This window comes from Stegostoma tigrinum, chromosome 42, assembly GCF_030684315.1.
Source record: "Stegostoma tigrinum isolate sSteTig4 chromosome 42, sSteTig4.hap1, whole genome shotgun sequence".
Taxonomy (NCBI): Eukaryota; Metazoa; Chordata; class Chondrichthyes; order Orectolobiformes; family Stegostomatidae; genus Stegostoma; species Stegostoma tigrinum.
This window is the reverse complement of record NC_081395.1, coordinates 16,243,155-16,258,188: the sequence shown is the minus strand read 5'-3', so window position 1 is coordinate 16,258,188 and position 15,034 is coordinate 16,243,155. Positions and strand designations below refer to the sequence as shown.

The window sequence follows — 15,034 nt, the reverse complement described above, 5'->3', positions numbered from 1 at the left end:
TTTCTGATGAAGGGTCTAGGCCGGAACCGTTAGCTTTCCTCCTACTTGGCCTGCTGTGTTCATCCAGCTCTACACCTTGTTATCTCGGATTCTCCAGCGTCTGCAGTTCCTGTTATATCATCCACTTCGATTAGTCTGAGTCGTGCCTCCACCCTTCTTCACTCCGATTGGATGGAGTGGTAGCGCACACGCCTCAGTCGCTCCGATTGGATGGACGAACGAGCGCCCGACCCTCATTCGCTCCGATTGGTTGAAAGTGCAGGCCTTCCCCACCCTCATTGACTCCGATTGGTTGGAGAGGCAGCCGCTCCAACACTGCCCTCCAGACCAGCCCCAAACTGGCAATCCCGTTCCCTCTTCCTATTGGAGATAATGGGAACTGCAGATGCTGGAGATTCCAAGATAATAAAATGTGAGGCTGGATGAACACAGCCCAGTTTCAAAATCTCCCCTTCCCCTACTGCATCCCTAAACCAGCCCAGTTCATCCCCTCCCCCCACTGCACCACACAACCAGCCCAGCTCTTCCCCCCCACCCACTGCATCCCAAAACCAGTCCAACCTGTCTCTGCCTCCCTAACCGGTTCTTCCTCTCACCCATCCCTTCCTCCCACCCCAAGCCGCACCCCCAGCTACCTACTAACCTCATCCCACCTCCTTGACCTGTCCGTCTTCCCTGGACTGACCTATCCCCTCCCTATCTCCCCACCTATACTCTACTCTCCACCTATCTTCTTTACTCTCCATCTTCGGTCCGCCTCCCCCTCTCTCCCTATTTATTCCAGTTCCCTCCCCCCATCCCCCTCTCTGATGAAGGGTCTAGGCCCGAAACGTCAGCTTTTGTGCTCCTGAGATGCTGCTTGGCCTGCTGTGTTCATCCAGCCTCACATTTTATTACCCTCTTCCTCTTGGTTCTGAGATGCTAGCAGTCACGTGCAAGTTGGAGTGTGTGCCGTCGGACGGATGGTGAGAGCTTCTGTGAGCCGGATTGAAAAACGTTGCGTGCGTGTCCAGCTCCAAAACAAAACTTGCAACGTTATTCCCAAGTCTTGAACCTAAAACTGGGAACGTTAATTCTCCTGTCCACTACCAGAGTTGCCAGGGTTTGTTTGTTCCGTTTCTTTCGGATCCCCCGCGGCGATATATCAGCTCACCCAAAGGGCATCTTTAAATAGAGGACAAATGGTGATGGGACGGAGAGTCCGGAAAGAGAGAATGGTGATGGGACAAGGAGCATCTGTCCATGAGGGAGAATGGTGATGGGTTGGGGAATGTAAAGAGATGGAGAAACAAAGTGTGGAGCTGGATGAACACAGCAGGCCAAGCAGCATCTTAGCAGCGCAAAAGCTGATGTTTCGGGCCAAGACCCTTCATCAGAAAGGGGGATGGGGAGAGGGTTCTGAAATAAATAGGGAGCGAGGGGGAGGCGGATCGAAGATGGATAGAGGAGAAGATCGGTGGGGAGGAGACAGACAAGTCAAAGAGGCGAGGATGGAGCCAGTAGAGGTGAGTGTAGGTGGGTAGGTAGGGAGGGGATAGGTCAGTCCGGGGAGGATGGACAGGTCAAGGGGGCGGGATGGGAAATGGGGGTGTGGCTTGAGGTGGGAGGAGGGAATAGGTGAGAGGAAAAACAGGTTAGGGAGGCAGAGACAGGCTGGGCTGGTTTTGGGATGCAGTGGGGGGGGGGGAGATTTTGAAGTTTTGAAATCTACATTGATACCATTGGGCTGCAGGGTTCCCAAGTGGAATATGAGTTGCTGTTCCTGCAACCTTCGGGTGGCATCATTGTGGCACTGCAGGAGGCCCATGATGGACATGTCATCTAAAGAATGGGAGGGGGAGTGGAAATGGTTTGCGACTGGGAGGTGCAGTTGTTTATTGCGAACCTAGTGGAGGTGTTCTGCAAAGCGGTCCCCAAGCCTCCGCTTGGTTTCATCAATGTAGAGGAGGCCACAATGGGTACAGCAGATGCAGTATACCACATTGGCAGATGTGCAGGTGAACATCTGCTTGACGTGGAAAGTCTTCTTGGGGCCTGGGATGGGGGGAGGGAGGAGGTGTGGGGGCAAGTGTAGGACTTCCTGCAGTTGCAGGGGAAAGTCCTGTGTCTGGTGGGGTTGGAGGGGAGTGTGGAACGGACAAGGGAGTCATTGGAGAAGGTGGCCCCTCTGGAAAGCAGACAAGGTGGGTATGGAAAATGTCTTTGGTGGTGGGGTCAGATCGCAGATGGCAGAAGTGTCAGAGGATAATGCGTTGGATCTGGAGGTTGGTGGTGTGGTATGTGAGGACAAGGGAGATTCTCTTTTGGCAGTTATTGCGGGAAATCCGCGAGACACGGTCGAGGGCATTCTTGACCATTGCGGGGAGTTGAGTTGTGGTCCTTGAAAAACGGGGAGATCTGAGATGTACAGGAGTGGAATGCCTCATCCTGGGAGCAGATACGCCGGAGGCAAAGGAATTGGGAATAGGGAATGGAATTTTTGCAGGAAGGTGGGTGAGAGGATCAAAATCACCCCACCCTCTCCTGCATCCCAAAACCAGCCCAGCTCATCCCCCCACCCCCAACCTGTTCTTTTTCTCACCTATTCCCTCCTCCCACCTCAAGCCACACCCCTATTTCCTACCTGCTAACCTCATCCTGCCCCCTTGACCGGTCCATCCTCCCCGGACTGACCTATCCCCTCTCTACTTTCCCACCTACACTCACCTCCACTGGCTCCATCCTCGCCTCTTTAACTTGTCTGTCTCCTCTCCACCTATCTTCTCCTCTGTCCATCTTCAATCCGCCTCCCCCTCTCTCCCTATTTATTTCAGAACCCTCTTCCCCATCCCCCTTTTCTGATGAAGGGTCTCGGCCTGAAATGTCAGCTTTTGTGCTGCTAAGATGCTGCTTGGCCTGCTACGTTCATCCAGCTCCCATACTTTGTTGTTTTGGATTCTCCAGCATCTGCAGTTCCCATTATCTCTAAAGAGATGGAGAATCGTGATGGGTCTGGACATGTGTAATTAGAGGGAAAATGGTGATGAGTCAGACAGCACCTGTAAAGGAAGGAAAGTTGTATTGGTCAGGGAATGTCCAAATGGCGACGGCCCAAAGAGTAAATTGAGACAGAATGGTTAAGGATGATCTGTAATGGGAAAGATTTTGATCGTTCAGTCTGTAGTTGAGGAATAATAGTGATGATTAGAGAATATAATTGGAGGAAAACTGTTTATCGTTATAATTCTGGGAAATCATTATGATGATGTGTGTAAATGGAGGAACAGTGATGAGTGAGAATAGAAAACTTATAAAGCATCGGGAAATGTTGATGAGTAGGGAGTTTGTAAAGAGTCATTGTCTCATCAACTAACGTCCAGAATATTTGGCAGACTTTACCTTTGCTGTAGGAAGATCGATCCAATTTTCCATTCTCTGTCTTTCCCAGCAACATTGCAATGTTTCTCTGTTTAAGAATGGAACTAAATGAATACTTGAAGTTGCTATAGAGTCAATTTCTGCCAGCCTACCAGGCACTGCATTTCCCTCGTGTCGCCTCTGGTTCTTTGGGCAATCAACTTGAATCACTTTTACAATGGAAATCATTCCTATTTATCTTATTCCATTTAAACATTCATGGTTTTAAACCTGCCTATCAAACCACTTCCAAAGGAAATAACCCTAGTTTACCATTCTATGATTGAACTGAAATCCTTCATTTCTAGTAAATTCCAGCAAATCTCTCTTGTATTTTTTTTTCCGAACCCTTTATATCTTCCCATAATTCAAGCCATTATTCCATTGCAGCCTAGCTTAACTATAGACTTAATATAATTTGCTTGTGTTTGTCCTCTTTGCTTGTATAAGGCCCAGGATTCCATATTTTTATTAACTGCTTTATAATCTGTCTAACCACTTTTCAGAGATTTCTAGATCTTTCAAAAGATAGAGTTAGGAGAAAATTATAACTTGACCAGAGAGTTTCTTAAAAGAAAATAAGAACTGGGGCATCTAAAATAAGGAGAATGGTGACACATAGGATCAGGAAAGAAAAGAGAAAAGCCATTGGATTATAGAATTGAATCACGGAGTGCTTACAGCGCAGAATAAGGCCATTCATCCACCTTCTCTCTGCAAGCCCTCTATAAGAATGTCAAATTCTTCTGGCTCAAAGTTCTGCAAAATGTTTGTCATCAGGTAATTATACATCTATCTTTTGAAATCCAGAATTGAATGTGCATTCACAACAATAACAAGCAGTGCATTCCAGATCCTAACTATTCGCTGTGTAAAATTGTTTTTCCACCTGTTAGTATTGCTTCTTTTACTAATTACCACTTATCAGCCCAAGCCTGAATCATGTTCAGATTGTGCAGCATATAGACAGGGCTTGTTTCGGTTATCAGCATATAAGTTCTGACTTTATTTTAGGTGGGAAGTCATTGAGGAAGCAGCTGTAGATAGTTAGTTGAATGTATTATGTTGAAAACCGTCTACACTGAAATGATTGGTTTCCAGCAATCATCCTCCTTGTTACGTACTGCTTCTGTGAAAGATATCAAGATATTGCAATGGGATCATTCACCTGTTCAGCGTGTGGGAAGAGATTCACTCAGTTACTCTATCCAAGGATGCACCAGCATGTTCACAGTGAGAAGAAACCATTCACTTGCTTTGACTGTAGAAAGAGATTCCTTCAGTCATCCGGTTTGACGACACACCAGAAAAACGCACACTGTTCTGGGTGTGGGAAGGGATTCACTCAATCTTCTATCCTGTTGATACACCAACATATTCACACTGGTTCATACTGACCTGCATCTTTTGTCTATGAATACCATTTAGGGAAAGAAGTATGCCATCCTGACCTAGTCTGGCTTGAGCATGAGTCCAGACCCACAGCAATGTAGCTGCTTCTATTACTTCCTGTCATGAGTGAGTAAGCTATTTAATTCAAGGGACAATTAGGGATGGGCTACAAATGCTTTTCTTGTGATTACACCTATGTCCCATGAAAAAACAAGCAAAAGGGAAGATCTTCATGCTCCTGTCTTTGGTGATTTTTGCCTTTGAGCCCCTTCCTCATCTATGTCATACAAGTTAGTGGCAAAAGTAGGCCATTCAGCCTTTCAAGCCTGCCCTGATATTCAATAAGATCATGGCTGATTTGTCTGTGTTCCAAATTCTCCATTCCCATCCCTTCCCAGTATCTGTAGCTCCTTCTGAGGCAACTGAATCAAGCTGCCTGCACCTTGAAAATATTGAATGACCTCAACCCCACCACCACCTGAGCGAGAATGTTCCAAATTCATGTAATCCTCCATAAGAAAATCTCCTCAGCTTTGATCTAAAAGGGTAACCCTAATTTTACGTATATGTCCCCTAGCTGTGGACTCATTTTCAACAGCAAAGATCGTTTTCATGTCCATCTTGCCAAGATGAATCAGCACCTTTTGAATTTCAGTCGTCATGCCTCACTTTTCCAGACTCCAATGAAAACAAACCCAGCCTGTCCATTCTTTTCCCAGAAAGCAACCTGTGCATTCCAGTAAAACTCCTCTGAGCTGCCTTCTATACGTTCACATCCTTCCTTAAAAAAAAAGAGACCAGAACTGCACAAAGTTTACACATTGTGGTCTGATATGTAACTGAAGTATAATATTCTCCCTTTTATGTCCATTTTCTCTTGAATCAAAAAAACATCCCATTAGCTTTCTTGATATATGCTGAACCTGCATACTACCTTTTACTGACATATCTACTAAAACATCTAGCTCTCACTCCACTTCAGAATTCCAAGTATGTTAAATAATACCGTTTTTTTTCCTGTTTCTTCCTGCCAAAGAGAATACCATTTTTCCACATTATACTCTAATCTACCAGATTTTTGCTCTCACTTAAACTACCTCTGGGTAGTTTATATTCCTCATTCTTATCAACTTCATAATGTACCTTATTTGTGAAATCTGCAAATTTAGTCATTATGCTTTTGATCTAGTCATCAATATCTTGTAAAAAGTTATGGGCTCAGCACAGACCCTTGTAGTACTCCACTCATTACATCCTGTCAATTTGAAAATACCCATTTATGCGTACTGTCTGTTTTCTACCTATACTGACACCTTCAGGAATCTATGGACTTGAACACCAAGGTCCCTTTCTTCCTCAATACTCCCTACAGACTTACCATTCATTGTGAATGTCCTTCCATTGCTGGACCTCCAAAAATGCATTATATTGCACTTATTGGGATTGAATTTATTTGCCATTGCTTTGCCCACTTTACTAGCTGATCAATAACAAACTATAGCCTGAGAACATCGTCCTCAGTATCAACATCATCTGTGGTTGATTCACTCATCAGTACAGCCTCCAATGAAGCATTGTTGTATTTTCCCACTTGCTATTTAATCTCTGGGATCTGTTGGAGTTGATTACCTCATTTCCAGTTTTTCTTTGCAGTGGTGTATATGTGAGGTCTAATTCTATGTGTTTACTGATTGCCTTTTTGGCAGACAACGAGGCCTCTTGGAATTCCCATGCTTGTCTCTAATTGGCTTGTCCTAGAATCCTGACTTTGTCCCAATTGAACTGGTGGTCCTCCTTGTCTATATGCATAGAGATGGGCAAGTATTGGTTGTGTCTTTCTGTTTGGTGTTCATGTATTCATATTGCCAGTTTTCTTTCTGTCTGTCCAATGTAATGTTTGTCGCAGTCCTTGCATGGAATCTTGTATATTACGTTGGTTCTGTCCATTGTGGGTAAGTGGCCTTTGGTTCTTGTTAGCAGTTACATACTCACAAGTGGAAACTGACCCGACACCACAACAGGGAAACAAAATCGTCTACGTACTAAACAGACTCAAACAGACCAGACAAATCAATAAAGCAGACTACCTCAAATGAAACCTGAAGGGACGAACACCTCCCCCTCCCCACCACACCCTCACCCTGATTCTACAGCCTCCCAAAAGGCACTTAAACCAGAAGTACCCCTCGGATGCATTGTCTCCTTCCCAGGCACACCAACGCGTAGGTTAGCTGAAAAATTACAACGAAGACTAAAGCACCTTCTCAACAACTCAACCCACTCAATCCAGGAGTTCCTCAAAACCCTAAAAGGCATAAGAATAGACGAGGACAAGACCATAGTATCCTTTGATGTTACTCCCCTATTCACATCAATCAACACACCACTAGCAAGTGAAATACTAGCCACACTACTGAAGGAACTTGTCCTGAATAACACCATCTCCACTGAGAACATGCTGAAGTTACTGGACCTGAGCCTCACAACCCACTTTACCTGTAATGGCCAGATCGACAAAACAAAAACCCCAGGAAACCAATAGGGTCACCCATCTCTGAAGTAATAGCAGAAGCATTGATGCAGAGACTTGAAAGCATGGCTTTCCAAAGATCCAACCCAAACTCTGGATCCAATACGTGGACAATACTTTCATCATCAGCAAATAAACTCAACTAGAAGAAACATGCCAAAACACCACTGGCATCAAATTCACCAGAGAAGAAGAAAAGAACAAACAACTCCCATTCCTGGACATGGTAGTAGAATGCAAGGCCAATGGGGAATTTCTGATCAAAGTATACAGAAAGCCCACACACACACACACACACACACAATGAATCAAGGCCTAAATTTCAACAGTAACTACCCCAAAACCCACAGAGTTGCGTGAAAACACTATTGAAATGAACGACAACATACTGCAGCAACCCAGAACTACGCCAAAATGAGAGAGAATACCTCCACCAAGTATTTAGAGACAATGGATACCTGAAAAGCTGGATCCAATGATGCCTGTCACACAAACAACAACAACAGGAAGATACAGTACATGCCGACACACTTGTCACGTTACCATACATCAAGCACGTATCCGAGCATCAGAGTGGCAAACCTACATCAACCCTACACCAACTGCTAACAAGAACCAAAGACCCCTTACCCACCATGGACAGAACTAACAGTGTGCAAGATTCCATGCAAGGACTGTGACAAACATTACATTGGACAGACAGAAAAAAAAAAACTGGCAATATGAATACATGAACACCAACTAATGACAAAAAGACACAACCAATACTCACTCATCTCTACGTACAGACAAGGAGGACCACCAGTTCAATTGGGAGAAAGTCAGGATCCTAGGACAAGCCAAATAGAGACAAGCATGGGAATTCCTAGGGGCCTGGTTCTTCACCAAGAAAGCCTTCAATAAACACACAGAATTACACCTTATGTACACACCACTGGAAATGAGGTAATCAACTCCAACAGATCCCAGAGTATAAATAGCAAGTGGGAAAATACAATAACACTTCTTTGGAGGCTACACTGATGATGTTACCAAGAGGGCAATGAAACGTCTGCAAACTATTGAACCAGCTCCGTGAGTGAAGCAACCACAGCATCCACAACCCGAGCTGCAAATTTATTCAAAAATATTCAATACCATCACCAATTTTCATGTCATCTGCAAAACTTACTATTTATTCATCCTACGTTCACATCCGTGCTGTTGATATAAATAACAAAAACGGGTCCATCAAACTCTGTGGTACAGTGCTGGTCAGAGGTGTCCAATTATAAAAACAACCCCCTCCATCATTCTTTACCTCCTATTATAAGCCAGTTTTGGAACCAATTTGTCAACTTGCCTTGATTCCCATTGGCTCCTAATTATTGGACCATCATTCCATCGGAGACCTTGTCAAAAGCCTTACTAGTCCATGTAAACCACATCAACTGCACTACCCTCATCAATATATTTAGTCAACTTTTCAAAAATCTAACTAAATTAGTCAGACAGGATCTCCCTCTAACAATTCTGTGCTGACTATCCCTGATCAATACCTTTCCAAGTATTGATTAATCCTGTCCTCCAGAATTTTTTCCAATGAATTCTACCACTGATGACAAACTAACTGGTCTATAATTACCTGAACTATCTCTGCCGTCCTTCTTAAACAAAGGAATTACATTGTCTATCCTTTCATCCACTGGCACTTCATTAAACTACCCAGAAGTAGTCAGTGAGATCTTAGATATCCTCACCAGGGTCCCAGCAATCTCCTCCCTTGTCTCCCATAGCAGCCTGTGAAGCATCTCATCAGGCCCTGGGGATTTGTGCACTGGTATACCTGTTAAAAATGCCTAATACATCCTTCTTGATCTTAACAGTTCTAGAACATCACCATCCCAACTGAATTCCCCAACCTCTATGTCTTTCTCCTCTGTAAATATAGATGGTAAGTATTCACTTAGGGCTTCACCCATGTCCACTGGCTCCACACGTTATTTGCCCCTTTGGTCCCTACTAGGTCCCACCTTTTCCCTGGTAATTCTCTGATGCTCAATATACTTTTTAAAAGCCATGAGGTTTCTCTTGATCCCATCTGCCAAAGATACCTTATAGCCACTGTTTTCCCTCCTAACTTCCTTTTTAAGCAACCTTCCACACTGCTAAAGGGCCTCTCTCAGTTTTTAATGTGCTGTACCTGACATCTGCTTCCCTCTTTTTCTTAACTAAACTCTTGATATCTCTTGACATCCAGAGTCCCCTTGACATTACGTCCTTGTCCTTTACTCTTAGAGGAACATGCTAACCCTGAATTCTCAATGTACTACTTTTTTGTTAAAAAAAACTCCCACTTTCAAAATGTAGAATTACCTACAAGAAGATGCTCCCAGTCTATGTTTGCCAGATCCTGGCTAATGATATTGAAATTGACCTTAACAAAATTTAGACACTTAGTTTTTGCACTATCCTTATCCCTCTCTAAAATGACTTTTAAGGTTACAGAGTTCTGTTCACCATCTTCAAAAATATTCACCCACTGAAATTTCAACTACTTGACCAGCACAGTGCAACTAGAAGTGGGACAATCTAGTGGTACAGAAACTCCTGGATGCATTTTCCACAGTCTGTGTTAACCTTGCGTCCACTCTGTCCTCAAGTAGGCAGTCTGAAGTCTCCTGGAGAGCAAGCCAAAGCAGAGGAGATCAAACCCTTGTAGGGAGTGTGAGCCCACCATGGCTGAGCACTTAAGAAAGACTGTTGAGCTTTTAACTTTATTTCTTTATTTTTATACTTCAGACTAAAGGAGGATTGTTATGTTTAAGTTTTAACTATGTTTCTTTATTGTTTGACTTTGTACCCGAGATGGCACCAGGAATGGCGACATGGTACACTTGACACTATACTCAATAAAATTCTAAAAATTCCACCCCATCTGATCCTTTCACACTAGGGTGATCCCAGCTAATGTTAGGAAAATTGAAGGCCTCTAAAACTACAACTCCGTTTCTCTCACACTTTTCTGTGATTTACTTACATAATTGCTCCTATCCCTCACTTTGATTGTTGAGAGGCCTGTAGTATAGCAAGGTAATTACCTTTTTTTTTTATTTCTAAACTGTACCCAAACGGCCACATTTTAAGACCCTTCTATGATAATCCCTCATGCTGCAATGTTGGTTTCTTTTATCAATAATGCAATGCCCCCATCTCTATATAACTCCACCCCCCACATTTGGCTTGAAATTTCTACATAAAAACTGAAAAAAAAAACCATGGATGTCGTCAATCAGGAACAAACAAAAAGTTGCTGGAAAAGCTCAGCAAGTCTGACAGCAGCTGTGAATGAGAAAAACAGAGTGAATGTTTCGGGTCTGGTGACCCTTCCTCTATTCTTTCCAGACCCAAAACATTTATGCTATTTTTTCACTTCACAGATGCTGCCAGATCTGCTGAGCTTTTCCAACAAATCTGGTTTTGTTGTTGTTGAAAATCCTGTATCCTGGAATATTGAGCTGCCAGTCCTGTCCTCCTTTCAACCATGTCTCAGTGATTGCAGCAATACTATAGTTAGACTGGTGATCGGTGCTCAATGTTCATTACCAATCAAGCTCCTTGCACTAAAATAGGTACACTTTAGCTTTCTAGACATCCACGTACCTTATCCTGCTCATGTCTTCTCTGCCTACTGGACCGTCCTGGCATTCCTTCCACAACTTGATTGGGCCTTGCTCCCAACTTTACTTTTACCGTGCCCATGCCCATTGTGGGGAGGTGATGGCCTAATGATGTTATCGCAAGAATCCTGCCACAGCAGATGGTGGAATTTGAATTAAATATATATCTGGAATAAAGTGTCTAACGATGACTGTGAATCCATTGTCAATCGTTGGAAAAATCCATCTGGTTCACTAGCATCCTTTAGAGAAAGAAACTGCCATCCTTACTTGGTCTGGCCTACATGTGACTCCAGAACCACAGCAATGTGGTTGACTCCTAACTGCCTTCTGGGAAATTAGATTAGATTAGATTAGATTCCCTACAGTGTGGAAGGGATGGATAATAAATGCTGGCCTAGCCAGCAACACGCTCATCCCGTGAATGAAGAAAAAAGTATGCCCCTGCCAAATCTGTATAAATCCTCCCCAACAGCATAAGCAAACCTCCCAGCCAGGACCCATTTCATTTTCAGGTACAACCTGTCTAGCTTGTCCAGTCCTACCTATCCAGAAGTGATACAAAAATCAAATCCTCCCTCCTACGACCATCCCTTTAGCTAATATGATCATCTGACCTATATTCTTATACTCAGTACCGTATGATATTGGAAATCATCCAGAGATTATAGCCTTCATAGTCTTCTTTTCTAATTTATTACTTAGGTCTGTAATTTCCTGCTGCAGGACCTCAATCTCTTTTTACTCTTGTTGGTGCCCACATGTACCAAGCCTGCTGGCTGTTCACCTTGCCCATTCAGAATGCCCTGTAGCCACTCTAAGACATTCCCGACCCTGGCACTAGGGAGCTAACATACCACCCTGGAGTCTTGTTTGTTTCCCCAGAACCACCTGTCAGATTCCCTTACAACGGAGTCCCCTGTTGCTAAAGCTCCCCAGTCTTTATCATCCTCTGCTGTGCAGCAGACCCAAATGTAGTGCCACCAATCGGCTGCTACTGCTGCTTCTTGAGAGGCCATCCTCCCCACCAACACCGTGGGCGGCGCGGTGGCTCAGTGGTTAGCACTGCAGCCTCACAGCACCAGGGACCCGGGTTCGATTCCAGCCGCGGGTGACTGTCTGTGTGGAGTTTGCACATTCTCCCCGTGTCTGCGTGGGTTTCCTCCGGGTGCTCCGGTTTCCTTCCACAGTCCAAAGATGTGCAGGCTAGGTGGATCGGCTATGCTAAATTGCCCGTAGTGTTCAGGGGTGTGTGGGATGCTTCAGGGGGCAGTGTGGACTTGTTGGGCCGAAGGGCCCGTTTCCACACGGTGGGAATCGAATCTAATCAAAACAAAACAGTATCCAAAATGGTATATCTGAGAGGAGAATGGCTTCACAGGATTCCAGCACTGCCTGCCCAAGATTACTTGTCTTCTTGGTGGTCACCCAACACTATTCTGCCTATGTAGTCCTGACTTATTGGTGTGACCAGCTCACTAAACATTCTAACCACAGCATCCTGAGTCTCATGGAGAGTCCATTCACAGCTGCAGCACCTCCACACAACTAAATCAGGAACTGCAGCAGAACACACTTCCTATATACATGGTCACCATAAACACTGGAAGTGTCCCCGATTTCCCACATATTGCAGAAGGAGCATTCCATGGGCCTGAGTTCTCCTGCCATTGTGAACTTTATGAACTACAAACTACAATTCCTAGTATCACGCAATCAGTCTGTAAAGATGGCCCCAAGGAGTCTAAGTGACATTTTGAATTGTGACATCACTTCAGAGTTCCTCCTCTGGATTTAGCTCTGTTCCACTCCCATTGCTGGTCTGACAAATTTTTAAAATTTTAGTCTTCAAAGTGAAACTATGGGCTTCAGTTTGTGTTCATGTCACTTTTTCTTTAAAAATAGCTTATTAGATAAAATAGCGTATGACATTAGTGCATTAATAAAATTACAAAATTACATGGCAAACATTTTATTAACCAGTATGTATGCGACCAGAAGTGTGCTGGTTGATCAAATATTCCAGATAGTCAAGAGGTATGCATAACTGTGGTAAACCCTGACCGTGCAAAGCTTTGAGACTTCAACATCCCTTAAAACTTCTATCAAAAACATTAACATTCCTCCGAAAACCAATGTGAAAACACACAGTAAGTAAATAGTAACATAATTCTGGAGTATACTCATCACCATTATAGTTTATTTACAGCATAAAATACTCAGACATCGCAGTAGATTGGGCTATTTGAGGTATATACTTTGTGCTGGTTTATCAAGACTCCCAGTTGGTAAGGTGCTGGTTAAAACAAAGTTTGTGGATTACTAAGTGTTAAAGAACAGGTTGTAAACAAATGTAAAGAATAGAGTACCGGAGTGATTTAATTGCTAAGTTAATTAAAATAATGATAGAAATGACAGATCAGGTTGAGATGTTAATGTGATAACATCCCATTGATTTCTATGCTTCTATAAATTAAAGTCTTTTATCTGCATTTGATTCCTATGCAGAGACTTTAATTTATAGAAGTAAACTCTTATCTACCTACACAAAGGTATGCAGGCACTGCCCTGAAGTTTCCTGCTCAGCTAGGAATTCAGGGTAAAGCTTTTGTAACTCCTTATCTTCTCACACATCGGCATGCAGACACTGTCTTAAGCTTCCTGACTGAATTAAAATTAGAATCAAGCTATTTCAAATAGGGTTAGGTGGGGAAAATTTGTAAAGGGATGAAACCTCTAAAGCAGAGAACTTCTGTCGCTGACAAAGGGGCCAGGGCACTGACTTTGTTCTAGCCAGACACATCGGCAACTTGAAATCACAATCTGTCCCGGACAACAGCTCGAAATCGCTTCACTAGCAATCGATACTATATCCTGGTCTTTTATGTTCTTGATGCAATGCTTGTTTGGTATCCTGTCTTTGTCTGCTGTAGTAATTGTTTCATGAATCATGTCTTCTATAAATTGTGAAATTGTTTTCTGTATAATGTCTTCTGTAAAGTATAAAAAGCGGGGACTGTCCACTGCTCTGGGAGAATTACTTGCGAGACTCTGCACTCTGTGCCGGGTTGAGTACAGTGATTCTCCACAGCTTGTACTTGCTTGGTAATAAAAAGATGTGTTTTTCTAAACAGGTCAGTGTCTTGTTATTGCAGCAAGTCCATGAGGGTCTCCTAAGACGAACCTGACAAGGTGATGTGTTGCAGCTGTAGCATGCTGGGCTCCAGGGTGATACATATCTGAAACAGCTGTAGCAAGTGTTTGCTCTCAAGCAACTTTGGATTCAAACTGAGGAGCTGAAGTCCAGACTGGAGATGTCATGGAATGGCAAATTTACCTAAACACTTTGCTCCAGGAGGTGGTCACACCCAGTAGATTTCGTAGTTCAAACTTCATCTGTGATCAAGGAGTAAGTGAGGCAGGTATGGGCACCAAAGGGGCAGCTCTCAAGGAGCCTCTCTCTCTGTAATAATCCAACAGTTACAAGGTTCTTTCAAGCTGTGTGAACAAGAGAGAGAGGATTACACAGCGAATGAGTGATAGAACATGGAACAATACAGCGCAGAACAGGCCTTTCGGCCCTCGATGTTGCACCGATCTGTGAACTAACATAAGCCCCCCCTACACTATCCCATCATCATCCAAGGACTGTTTAAATGCCGCTAATGTGGCTGAGTTAACTACAGTGGCAGGCAGGGTGTTCAAGCCCTTACCACTCTGAGTAAAGAACCTGCCTCTGACATCTGTCTTAAATCTATCACCCCTCAATTTAGAGCTATGCCCCCTCGTACAAGCTGACGTCATCATCCTCGGGGAAAAAAAAACTCTCACTGTCCACCCTATCTAATCCTCTGATCATCTTGTATGTCTCTATTAAATCCCCTCTTAGCCTTCTTCTCTCCAATGAGAACAGACCCAAGTCCCTCAGCCTTTCTTTACAAGGCCTTCGCTCCAGACCAGGCATCATCCTGGTAAATCTCCTCTGCACCTTTTCCAATGTTTCCACATCCTTCCTGTAATGGGGCGACCATTATTCCAAGTGAGGCTGCACTCGTGT

General features: G+C 43.8%; 1 long non-coding RNA gene across 3 annotated transcripts in view; it reads right to left on the bottom strand.

The window, feature by feature from the left end:
• Nucleotides 1-12,933: 12,933 nt before the first annotated feature.
• Nucleotides 12,934-15,034, bottom strand: part of LOC125449421 (uncharacterized) — a 33,083-nt gene continuing 30,982 nt past the window's right edge. For all 3 annotated transcript variants that reach the window (XR_007246909.2, XR_007246910.2, XR_007246908.2), the window contains exon 4: nt 12,934-14,475. This is a non-coding gene — a long non-coding RNA (uncharacterized LOC125449421). The remainder of the gene's footprint in view (nt 14,476-15,034) is intronic.